A 13522-nucleotide genomic window follows, 5' to 3' on the forward strand; every position below is an offset into this window, starting at 1 on the left:
AGTGACCTGTTTAACTCTTGAAGAGCCTCAAATAAATTATTTTTCCATTTGCTATAAGCATTATTACCTTTTTCAATTTTTCCTTTAACATTCCATTCATTCTTTTTTTTTTAGGTTTTTGTAAGGCAAATGGGGTTAAGTGGCTTGCCCAAGGCCACACAGCTAGGTAATTATTAAGTATCTGAGGCCGGATTTGAACTCAGGTACTCCTGACTCCAGGGCTGGTGCTCTATCCACTGCACCACCTAGCTGTCCCTATCCATTCATTCTTTCAATCAATCCTGCAACTTGTGGATAAGGGATGTGATATATCCATTATGCTGTTTACAGTATAAATCTATTTCTTTACCTTTGAAATGTGGTTCATTATCACTTTGTATTTGCGAAGGATGTCCATAATATAAAGTAATGATGTTTAAGGTCCTACAACTTTCATATTGGGTGACTTGTTTGTATGGACAAGCTATCAAAACTCCTGAGTAGGTGTCTACACAAGTACTTATGTATTGACACCCCTTACTAATAGGGAGAGGCCCAATATAATCAATTTGTCAAATTTGGGCTGGCATTGTCCCTCTTCCCAGCTCTCCCACAATGGTCCTAGGGACCTGTTTTTCTTTAAAGACTGACATAATTCACAGTTTTAAGTAACTTGTCTTATTAAGGATATGGGCAATGTAACTCCTATATTCAGTAACCACCTTTATGTAACTTGGGGGCCTAAATGTCCAGCTGTGATGTGAATCCTTTGTGCTAAGACTATTTCATCATCACTTATTTGAATAGAATCTTCTTTATATGCATCAACAATTTTGACAAAACTGTCCATATGTGTATTGTACTCATGTTCCTTGGTGTTCATTGATGTATGGGCATCTACATGCAAAACTGAAACATTAGTACTTTGTACACTATCCCATATATCTATCCATATTTGTTTTCCTCAGATTTCCCTTCCATGAATTTCCCAATTTTTTGAAATGCCAAATTGGTATCCAAGTAGTTAGGCCATTAGCTATGGCCTAAGAGTCTGCCAAGATATGACACTAACCTTAGTCACTTCATTATATACTACAGCCTTCCAGTACCTGATTTGTCCTAAATATTTGGCAGAGCCATCCATGAACCAAGTGTGTTTCTTTTGTTTTGGACTCAAGGTATCAATCTTTAATTCCATGTGACTGAAGGGAGCAGTCAGTAGAGATTGCACTGAGGTTAATTCAGACATTTTCTTGTTCAGGGTAGTGATGCCAGATTTCCCTGGTTTGGCTCCATTTCTATTTAATTAAACTGGACTCCTGTGCATGTCCTATCTTATGAGAGGCCGGAGTCCCCATTATCTAGTTCTTAATAGGTATTTGGGGCCTTAGTATAACTTCATGATTTAAAGTGAGTTGTTCAGTTTCTACTAATGCCCAATAGGCAACCAGTAATTGTTGTTCAAAAGGAATATAGTTTTCTCCTACAGGTAGCAGTCTCATGTTAAGATTTTAAAATTACCCCAGTCACTTTGAAGGACACATCTCAATTTAGTACAATTTAGGTTGCACAATCCCAGAAGAAATTCCAGAGCTTACCAGTTGATTCATAGCTCTCTATATTCTTTTCCATTTTACATTGATTTTAAGTCAATTTTAAAAACTTCCAAAACCAATATTTTATTTATACAAAGTCAAACTTGCTCATACCTTTTCTACATGCTTTAACTTCTATAAATTTGATATACTTCAAAAAACCCAACCTTCTCTAAGCCTTCTCATTTTTCTTTGCAACACTTTTAAATCAAGAATTCAGATTGCACAACTTGTGTTTTCCTTAACATACTGTTTAAGTATATTTCAGACTTTATTCACCCCCTTTCTCCTTTTTTTCTTTTAGCACATACTGCTTGACCAGATTTAATGATTTATTTTCAACCTTACTTTTTTTTTTTAGAGTTTTTTTTTTGCAAGGCAAATGGGGTTAAGTGTCTTGCCCAAGGCTACACAGCTAGGTAATTATGAAGTGTCTGAGGTTGAATTTGAACTCAGGTACTCCTGATTCCAGGGTTGGTGCTCTATCCACTGTGCCATCTAGCTGCCCCAAAACCTTACTTTTATAACTAAATAGGCATGGTTCTATTTACAAGTTCTTGGGCAAGATTTTCCTATGTCCTGATTCCATTGTGTACCTAAAATTTTATAAATTGTGATGATCCTTGTACTTTAACAAGATTAATTTCTCATCAGATAAATTTAGAGTCATCCCCCTTAAAATGTCAACTCCTAATTAATATATACTCGGGGGAAGGGAACAATCACCACTGAGTACTCCTTTTTGGGAAACTGGCCTATCTTCATCATTATTTTAACTTATTTTACCTAATTCCCCCCCCTCCCCAAGCCTGTAATTGTAATGGGCATCCCATATCTAAATTTATTAGGATTGCTATATGTCAAGAAGGTCTTTGCTCCCATGTCAATAAGCACTTTGGTAACAGTTGTATATTCATTTTTCCAATATATAATTAATTAACTTTATGTGAGGCTGGTAATCCCACTGTCTGACCTCCATTACCAGGATTTGGCCCATATCTACTATTCTCCTTTAACACACTTCAGATATGAGTTTAGGGAGGGTGTTGATGGAATGGCCTTAATTTCCCTATTTCTACTTTCTTGTCTTCCTTTCTTCTCCTTAGTCATCCTGAACAAGTCAGGAGTAGGAAGTCCATAAATCTTATTCCTATCCACTCCTGCTAGTAGTAGGGCAATAAACAAATCTTTTTGGGACATCCTATTTTTGTACTTATCTTGAGACTGACTAACATGTTCACTATTCCTATATCGAGATTTATTGCCATCAGTTTAATTTCAGTTGCCTAAGTTCTTTAATTGGGACATTTTTTTCCAAAACGTTTTCCAGAGGCTTGCCTACTTCACTAAGCAGCAATGACATTATCAAATTTTTGTATCCAGGGGGCCCTCCAAATTGAGGTATTACAACATGCCACTCCAACCAAAGTCAAAGTGTTTGCATCCCCCATCATAGTATGAACTTTCTTTTTATCAATCTTCCCTTTTTTCTTCCTCCAGTTAAACTGTGCCACTCTAGCAACAGTTTTTTCAATTACACTCTGATAATTGCATACCTGATCTCCTAAAATAAAGTTCTGATACTGTAGAATAGACAATTTACTTGGTAATTCCTTTTCCAAATTCATCTTTTCTTCCACAGCCTTATCTCTCTGATTGTGCATTTTACCCTGGGCTGTTAATATAGCACCCACCCCCTTCTACTGACTTCCATTTCCTTGTCTTTTTCTACAGGAATGTTTTGTTCAGCTGTCTTAACCATGCCATCCCAATCTTCACAAACACCAGTCCCTTTGCTAAAGAAGAAAAAGGCAAATCTTTCCACCCTGGGATATCTTGTTCAAGGGGATTAATTCCTGAATTCCTCTTTAAGATTGGCAAACTGTACTATGAATCCTGTTCGTGATGTCAATTCGTGTAATTAATGGTTTTAGTTCTAATTTGACCTATAGTAAGACACACTCCAAAAGGGGAAAAGCAAAAAAGTGGTTTATTATTATTATTATAACAAAGGTAAAGTCAAAGTAAGCTTGAAACAACAACAGCTAATGATTCTTAATAGTATTATAAGTATAATAAATGCAATTAAGATAATGAAAGAGATAAGAAACATTATGAAAAGGGATAGAAAGTCTTATCAAAAATAATAAATCAAGTTACCAATCAGACAACCGAACAAGCAAGATCTGGGAAGCACTGACTCATGAAAGAACCTCAGGCTGGGGAACCTTGTCTTCAACAGTACCTTCCATAGTCTAGATCAGAAGGGTCCTAGGCAGAGCATCATTTCCATGGGGAAGATTCCAAAGGGGTCTGCGCAAAGCTTATGTAATTATAAGATTCTAAACAACGAAGGCACGATGCCAAGTATCTATATGACTCTGCACTCAGAAGATCCATCCTGAAACTGGCCAAATTTCAGGAGGGATGTTTCTTCTCTTAAAGATTTTATTTATTTTGAGTTTTACAGTTTTTTTCCCAAATCTTACATCCCTCCCCTCCACAGAAGGCAATTTGCCAATCTTTACATTGTTTCCTTACAAGGGAGTTTCTTCTCCAGATAATTGGGGAAGAGGGTGCATTTTACAGGACTTGCTCCCCTTTTTATCACAGACTGACTAGGTTCCCAATTATACAAGTATTTTACTACAAGATCACCATGCCCCTGATTTGTTTTACTATTTTTGTTTAGGTTATACTAAGGACATGGAAGAGTTTCATTGATTAATCATTAAACAGGGGGCGGCTAGGTGGTGCAGTGGATAAAGCACCAGCCCTGGAGTCAGTAGTACCTGACTAATCCAGTCTCAGACACTTAATAATTGCCTAGCTGTGTGGCCTTGGGCAAGCCCCTTAACCCCATTTGCCTTGCAACCCCCCCCCAAAAAAAATCATTAAACAACCCACCAGCAGACTATTGCAGTACTCAAGATGTGAGGTGATAGGGGTCTACACTAGAGTGGTGACAGTGTCAGAGAAGAGAAGGGGAGCATATTTGAGAGCTGCTGCAAAAGTGGAATTGATAATTTTTGCCAGTTTGTTTGCTGTCATGAGGAGAGAGCAAGGAAGGAAGAGTGATATATAAATGTAGAACCCATAAACTTGCAAATGAATGAGTGTTGAAAGCTACTTTTACATGTAATTGAAAATATCATATAAACAACAAAAGTGTGAAATTAATAGGCCTTGAGAACATATTGGAAGGTGGGGGGTGTGTTGTCTATGAAGTAGTGAGGAATCAAGTGACTCCCAGATTGTGATATTAAGGGACTGGTAGGATGGTGTTACCCTTTACAGAAATAGGGAAAATGGTTCATAGAATTTAGGTGGAAAGTGAGTTCTGTTTTGGACATATTGAGTTTACAATGTCTACTGTTGGAGATCCAAGATTAGAGGTCAGCAGAGAAATTGGGGTGCTTTAGAGAGGTCAAATGATTTACCCAGAAACTGTGTGAGGCTGGATTTAATCTTAGATTTTCCTAAATCTAAGGTCCACATTTCTGGTCACTGTGCCACCAAGTGGTGGATATTAAGGAAAAGTTCATTTGCTCCTATGACTTTTAATATTTTAAATAGAAATTGTTCCTGAATTTTGTCACAAACTTTGTCAGTACATATTGATATAATCATATAGTTTTTTAGATGTTTTTATTTCTAGTTTTTCTTGTGTTGAATCAAGCCTATAATCACAGTTTCAGTTGAACCTCATTTTTTGTAGTATAATCTTTTTCATATTTTATTATAACGTTATAATACTGTTTTGTTTATGTTTTACATTGATATTCATCACTATATTATCTTTAGGTTTTTCCCCTACAATTTCCCTTTTTCATTTAGACATCAAGGTCATAGTTTTATTATAGAAACAAATTGTTAGTATACTTTTTTCTCTCAATTTTTCCAAATGGCTTATATAAGATTGAATTTAATTTTAGTAGAATATACTTATAAAGCCTGTTTTATTTACTTGAGTTCATTTGTTGCTTATTCAATTTGTTTTCCTGAGATGGACTTATATGTATTTTCTTTTAACTTGCCTTGTTAATTTTGGAATTTTTTTGGTAAACATTTATGCATTTTACATGAATATATTTATACATCTTTCTATTCACTTTTAATAATCTACCAAGGTGTCAATTTTTATGATTCCATGATGTACAGAAAAATGTATTAGAAAAATGCTACCTGATTATGAAGTTATAAAATCATGCATATGAGACTTCTTCCTTCTGCAATAAGTAGTGAAAATTTGGTGAGGTGAATGACATAGACACAAAAAATAACTAATAATTTATGGAATTGTAAGTAGAAATGCATAACACAAAATAAGTGTTACAAAAGAGTAGAAGGGAAAGAGATAAATCTCATATTGAGTAGAATATATTTCAATAGAAATACTCCAGTAAATCTATTATCATGGTATATAACCCACAGTATGAATTCTCCCACTAAAGGATCTATTCAATACCATCTCTTCCTCTGAAATTTTTATTCTGGAGATTTTTCATAGAGGAGAGATTTAACATGCTAGAGACTTTCCTCTGGTACTTTTGATTCATTTCATACTATACCAATGCAACTCTTGTGCTGGCCATTTAATTCTTTAATTATTCCTCAATTTCACTATATTTTCCTGTTCTAATGTGTCCCTGATAATTTTTATTTTATTTATTATGTGTAAGTTATCATTAGTAGAGAAAACATATAGTTGAAGGAGAATGGAAAGAACGAGAAGAACAATATAATACAAAAATGAAAAGAATGAAAACTCCAAACTGAATATCACATAATTATAATGGTAAAATTTGGGCTTCAAGAAGTAGGAATAATACTTTTTCTTTCTTTGCTATCCCTGAGGCAGAACTCTGTTGCTTTTCCCATATTCAAGTCTAGATTGAAGCCTGGGACTCAAGTCTCAGAAAAAAGGAGCAGAAGCACAACAGAACTTACTGCCTGCAATAGAATAGGGATCCTCCTCACAGCTCCATGGCAGAGAGGAGTGCTTGTGGTCATTCACAGACCAGAGCACAGGCCAGGAGAGCAGTTAGAGCTTCTCATAAGACCTTGGAGGAATTGAGAACTTCCATGACCTGGGGGTAACTTTGAAAACAACTGCAAAAATCCTCAAAAGCTTGAGACAGTGCATGCTCCACCCTGGAAGCAGAATCTCACCTTAACAAAGAGTTAAAATCAAGTCATAGACTGGGGAAATAAGCAAACAACAGAAGAAAAAAAAATCTGACCATAGACAATTACTTTAGACATATGGAAGATCATCATACACACTCAGAAGGAAAAAGTCAAAGTTTCTGTAACCAAAGCCTCCAAGAAAAATATGCATTGCTCTCAGACCATGGAAGAACTCAAAAAAAAAATTAAAAATCAAGAAGTAAGGAAGATAGAGGAAAAAATGAGAAGAGAAATGAGAGGGACATGGGAAAACTGTGAAAACTGAATTAGCAACTTGGTGAGAGGGATACCAAAAAATACTAAAGAAAATAGCTTCTTAAAAACCAGTTTGTACCAAATTAAAAAAAGTGATCCAAAAGGCCAATGAGGAGAAGAATGTCTGAAAAAAAGCAGAATTGGCTAAATAAAAAAGGACATACAAAAAGCTCTGAAGAAAATAATTCCTTAAAATATAGAATGAACTTAAAGGACACTGATGACTTTGTGAGAAATCAAAAAACCAAAAAAAAAAAAAAAAACAAACCAAAACTAAAAGAATAAAAAGCTAGAAGAAATGTGAAATCTCACTGGACAAAGAACTGACCTGGAAAACAGATTTAGAAGAGACAATTTAAAAATTATTGGACTATCTGAAAGCCATCACCCCCAAAAAGAGCCTAGACATCATTTTCCAAGAAATTATCCAGGAAAACTGCCCTGAAATCCTAGAAAGCAGAAAGTAAAATAGAAATTAAAAGAATCCATTGATCACCTTCTGAAAGAGATCCCCAAATGAAAACTCCCAAGAATATTATAGCCACAAAACTTCCAAATCAAGAAGAAAACTATTTCAAGTAGCCAGAAGGAAACAATTCAAATATCATTGAGCCACAGTCAGAATTACATGAGATTTAGCAGCTTCTACATTGAAGGATTGTAGGGCCTGGAATATGATATTGTAGAAGACAGAGGAGCTTGGATTATATCCAAAAATCAACTTCCTGGCCAAACTGAGCACATACTTTCAGAGGAAAAGATGGATATTCAATGAAGAAGGGGATTTTCAAACTTTCCTGATGAAGTGACCAGAACTGAACAGAAAATTTGATCTTCAAATATAAGACGGTATACAGGAAAGGGAGACCATGAAGTACTCAACAATGTTGAGCTGCTTATATTCCTGCATGGGAAGATGATACCAACAACTCAAATGAATTTTCTCATTTTATTAGGGCAGTTAGAAGGAGTATATGTATATATATATATATATATATATATATATATATATATATATATATGGCACAAGTGGGTGTTGAATTTGAAGGGATAGTATATTAAAAAGATGGAGTTAAATAGTGAGAGAGGAATGTACTAGGAGAAAGGGAAAGGAGAGGTAGAATGGGTTAAGTTATTTCACATAAAAGAGACAATAATAACCATGCCTATCCTTTGGTCTAATAGTGCCACTTAGATCTATATTCCAGAAGTGATGAAATACAAGAAGAAAGAAATCTATCATCTATCTATCTATCTATCTATCTATCTATCTATCTATCTATCTATCTATCATCTATCTATCTATTGGGATATTAAAAACAACTCCTTTCTGGTGGTGGTAGCTGGAGATTGAGGGGATGCTCAGCAGTGGGGAATGTCTGAACAAATTGTGGTATGTGAATGAGATGAAATACTGTTCTCTTATGGGAAATGATGAACTGGATGCTTTCAGTAAAAAACTTGTGTGAACAAACAAATGCAGTGGGAAGTTTACCTTATACAAAGTAATTGCAATATTGCAGGATGTTCAGTTGTGAACGCCCTACTCAGCAATGCTGTGACCCAAGAGAACTCTGAAGTACTTATGATAAAAAGTACTGTACATCCTAAAGACAGAACTGATGGTGTCAATATAGACTAAAGCATGCCTTTTTTCCCCACTTTAGTTTTCTTGAGGTTTCTTTTTTTGGGGGGGGGATATGTTTACTTTTTACATAATGGCTATTGTGGTAATGTTTTTCATAACTATATGTTTTAAACCCATGCCAAGTAACTTGTATCCTCAATGAGGGGGAGTGGGTATAGGAGGAAAGGAGAGAAATTAGAAATCAAAGTTTTGAAGGTGAATTTTGAAACTTGTTTCTATATGTAAACGGGGGAAAAAATAAAATAAAATAACAGACATCTGAGTATCTATGGTATCCTGCCAACTAGAAACAACACCTATTACTGGAAAGATCTTATAAGGGAAATAGAAGCTAGAGCCCAACAAAGTATATCCCAATAACAAGCCATTGCCTCTTTTTTCCCCTGAAATGAATGTTTGTTACCTCTGAATATTCTGACATAATCCTTACACTTTGCTGATCCATCCCTATCCCTTACAAAGCAAATAGGCCATTCTGTTTCCCTATACATGCCCTGACTTTCCCCCTGGCTTATCCTCTAAGGATAGAGCCTGCATAGAATAATTTTGCACCTGCATAATAAACTTATACAGATAACTAATAATTCTGAGTCGTGAGTCTTCATGAAATTCTTTAATTATTCAAACCCTAGTTCACTACCTGAACCCTAGGTTACAACTTATGACCCATTCAGGGACAAACTTCGATTCTCTGAATCTCAGGTAAGTCACTTTTTGTAAGCCATCTTTTATAAGCCATCCTCTACCCAGGTTCAAATTCTGACTGAGTTTACCCTCTTCTGGAGTTCTGGTAAAGTTTCCCTATAGTAGCTGTTAGGTTTTTCTCTTTCCCTTCCCCCCATCCCCCCCCCCAATACCTGGGACAGGCCTTGAGGGGATGTTGTGTGGCAGGCATCCCAGAGATTTCATTCTTTTTTTTAAGAGACTCATAATTATATTACTTTAATGATTCAATTTTAAAAATAGGTTAGGAATAATGTAGGGATGTCAAATCATGTAATTTCAAAGTCTGGAGAAACCTCTGAGAACATTCAATTATATCTCTACTTATACTGAATTTCATCTGCAATGTCCCAAAGAGTGGGACAAGGATTTTAATCACAGATGAGAATCACATATCTAGTATCACTTTACATTTATCTCTGTTAAAGTGTGTGCTATTAGAGTTGCCCTTTCAAGATTATTTCAGATCCAGTTCTTTTTAAAAAAAATATTTTATTTGGGGCAGCTAGGTGCGCAGTGGTTAGAGCACCAGCGTTGGAGTCAGGAATACCTGAGTTCAAATCTGGCCTCAGACACTTAATAATTACCTAGCTGTGTGACCTTGGGCAAGCCACTTAACCCCATTGCCTTGCAAAAAAACCCTAAAAATTATTTTATTTTCCCCCAGTTACATGCAAAAACTATTTTCAGCATTCACTTCAGAGAATGTGTACCAGAATCCCAGGGACCTTCTCTCTGTGGTTGATTTTTCTACTGTTTGGGGGACACCCTGATTTGAAAGCATCTTCCTTATTTCCCTCTCTGTGATGCTAGTGGAGATGAGACTCATTTTGGTCTCTACCATGAGTGGTAAACCTGCACTGGCTATAATTTGAGGTTTTTATCACTATCTAAAATTACAGGTATATCTTTAGGGCTTATATTACCAAGGTTTGTAGCATTTTACTCTCATGGGACAATCTTCCTTTGTGCTGAGACTCCCATTGGGACTTATTCTTGCACAATTGGAACAAACTTAGTCTTCAGTACCTCAAGAAAAGTCTTATTTTTTTGTAACTCTGTATGGCTCAGTATGATATTGAGTGCCAAAGAAAAATGATCTGTTAGTGGGTCTCTTATTTACAATAAAATTTTACACCTTGATCTTTTTTGCTTCCACACAGGCAAGGCTACATTCAGGAGCCTCATTCAGGTATGGCTCTTGATCAAAAATAGTAATTGTGGCAAAATTTCAGTCTATGACTAAAATTGATAAAGGGAGTGGGGAACCATCACAGTTAGGCATTCTTGACAACCCTTTCCTCTGCTACTGGATAGCCCTGTTCCCTGGATTCCAGATCTGGAGACTCCCATTCTTTGGCACTTGAGACTGAAACGCCTGCTCTTCCTTTCTTGGCCTCTGAGCCAAAGAATCCTGCCTCTCCTACACCAGAACCAAGTAGTCTATTGGGAATCTCATGACCTTTTGGAGAACCATTCTCTCTACTCACTAGACCCCTCTAGTATTTGACCCTGGATCCTGCTAAACAGGAGCAGAGAACTGCAAAACATAGCCCAGATTTAACATCTTCTGCTCCATAGAAGTGGGTCCCTTTTATTCCTCCTCCCCAGATTCCTCTATACCTCCTGAAAACCCTGACTCTAACACTCCAGTTGGGGACTCTACTAGTTCTGTTAGAATATGCTCCTTGAGGGAAATACCTGATCTCCAAGGGGAACAATTAGGGTCCATGCCTTGGACCTTGTCCAGGTCAAAGAAAAACTTGACTGTTACTCTGAGGATGCCACTGTGTTTATTGAGAGCTTTAGGAACCCTGTAATTTGGACTTCTTAGGGGAACTGTTAGGGAGAAACAGAGAATTTGGAACCTAGACTAAAAATTTGATGACATTATGGCTGTTGGTGGATAGATATTCCCCTGGAATAATTGCTCTTTCCCCCAGTCAATCCCTGATAGGAGTATCAGGATGACAGGGATAGGGAAAGAAGGGACCTGTCTATTATAAGACAAAAGATGAGGAATCAAAAATCAGGTGAATTCTGAGAAGTTTAAAGAGTGGTACACCATCTTTTTACCCTTCCTCTACTAGATAGATACCATTCTTGACATGTATTTTATTAGTCACTCCACCTCAAACATTTGGTGCTGGAAGTTTAAGAAATTAAATTTGGAAGCATTAGCCCAACCATTGGAGATAGTTTGTTCTCTGACTCTTTTTATGATTATTTAAATTCTTTTTGCCTGGCCTCAACAATGTCTAGAGGACCATGAGAGATGACCTGTTTTTGAGCCCCTCAATTATCAGACCTACAGGTGTTTATGTGATTGGCTAGATCTAGAATCTAGGCCAGCATAATTTTTTTCAGTGCTATTGGACTGTCTCTATGTTTCTTGTATCTGTGTTATATCTGACTGTGTCTTGGTTGACCCATCTAACTCTACATCCTCCTTCCCTTCATGCTAGGGGAGCACCTTCTTCTCACTGCCTTCTCTATACTATTTTATAGTTACAGAATGGGAGAATCAGACTTCCCTGGACAACAAGTGGTAGGCACCAATAGGTTAAGGTTACCTGGAAACTGCTATCTTGAAAGGGAAAAAGTCTGTTTTCCTACTTCTTGCTCTAATTTGGGTTTGTTCTTCTCTGAACCTGTATTCTGGTACTGGGGATTTTCCTCCATTCCTCTTTCCTTTTCAAAGCTTTTTCTCACAGAAAAAGTTATTATCACAATGCAGTTCAGCTTCTATGTAATCTAAAACCTGTACTAGCCTGGGAAACATGCCAGCCCAAAACTTTCAAGGCCTTTTCTGTCTCATGAAAAATGGGGAGAAAAGAAATTTAAGAGGTAATTGAGTTTGGTATTTAAAGGTCATAACAATTTAAAATTAAGCATTGATAGGATAATACTCAGAGAGGATAAATACTCTGTGTAACCTAGGTTTAAAAAGAAAGGGGAATATAATAGCTCAACAAAACAAAACAAAACAAAACTGACAATATAAACAGTATAAGCTACCACCTTTACAGTGAAAAGAAAGGATATTATATTTTCCCATTATTTCATGCTCAAGCTTGATCATTATAGTTTATATAGCATTCAATACAGAGTTTTGGTTCTTTTCATTTATGTGTGTATATGTATTTTTTATAGGTGTATATGCATATATATATATGTATATATATATGTATATATATAAATGTGAATGTGTATGTGTCTGCATTTTTCTGATCTTATTTATTCTGCATGAGAATTTGTGACCATTTTCCCTTGATCTCCTTCTGTGTCTCACAATCCTTTGTTTTATTCTTCAATTCTCTTCTCCTTTACTGCAGTATCTGTTGAGGAGATGGTTCTTCTATATGTAGCTAACTTTTGATCTCATAATTATATTTTTTTCCTAGCAGACTGACCTCCCCCATCTTCAAACTTTTCTATTACTTCCTTTATGCTCTTTATAGAATGTCTAATATTTATAAAATCCTCACTATCTCTTCCACCCCTTTAAAAGTATTGCTCTATAAATATCCTTTCTCAGCCAAACTCTTAGAAAAAAGCTATTTATTCTTATCTTTCTCCACTTCCTATTTTCTCAGTCCTTTCCAATTTCATTTCTGACCTCATCATTAAACTGAAACAGCTCATTTCAATGATTTTTAAAATCATTGTCTTTCCTGATTTCTTTCTTGAAGTTGAACCTACATATACACCTCTTGTGAGGTGATTTCCCCTCTGCTCTCTCTCTATGTTTTATAAATATCTAGTTATTTTTGTATTGTATCTTTATTAGAATATGAACTTCCTTAGTGGTTTTTTTGCTTTTCTTTATGTTCATAATGTATAATGCTTGGAACATAGTAAGTGCTTGATTAAGGCTTGTTGATCCACTATCCTTCCTTGTAACCCAAGCCCCGTTCTTCCTCACCTTGACCTCCATCTCTCACAAGTTCTTTCCTACATCATCTACTCTAGCTACACTTTTCCTTTCTTCTATCTTCACTGCTTGGTGATCCAGTTCAACTCTTCATGGCTATTTTGTGAAAAATTTTGTCATCAGGGAAGCTAGAGGCACAGAAGTCAGGAAGACCTGAGTTCAAATTTGACCTCACTTAATGCTTGCTAGCTGTGTGAC

At 36.1% G+C, this 13522-nt stretch overlaps 1 protein-coding gene across 7 annotated transcripts in view; it reads left to right on the top strand.

Moving 5' to 3' along the window:
* Window positions 1-13522, top strand: part of TMEM117 (transmembrane protein 117) — a 240273-nt gene that overhangs the window by 112510 nt on the left and 114241 nt on the right. The window contains exon 2 of one of the 7 annotated variants that reach the window (XM_074194878.1): window positions 10554-10582. The exons of the other annotated variants lie outside the window; for them this stretch is intronic. The gene's annotated coding sequence lies outside the window, so the exon portion shown is untranslated. The remainder of the gene's footprint in view (window positions 1-10553; window positions 10583-13522) is intronic. 7 annotated transcript variants of the gene reach the window in all.

This window comes from Macrotis lagotis, chromosome 7 (genome assembly GCF_037893015.1).
Source record: "Macrotis lagotis isolate mMagLag1 chromosome 7, bilby.v1.9.chrom.fasta, whole genome shotgun sequence".
Lineage (NCBI taxonomy): Eukaryota > Metazoa > Chordata > Mammalia > Peramelemorphia > Peramelidae > Macrotis > Macrotis lagotis.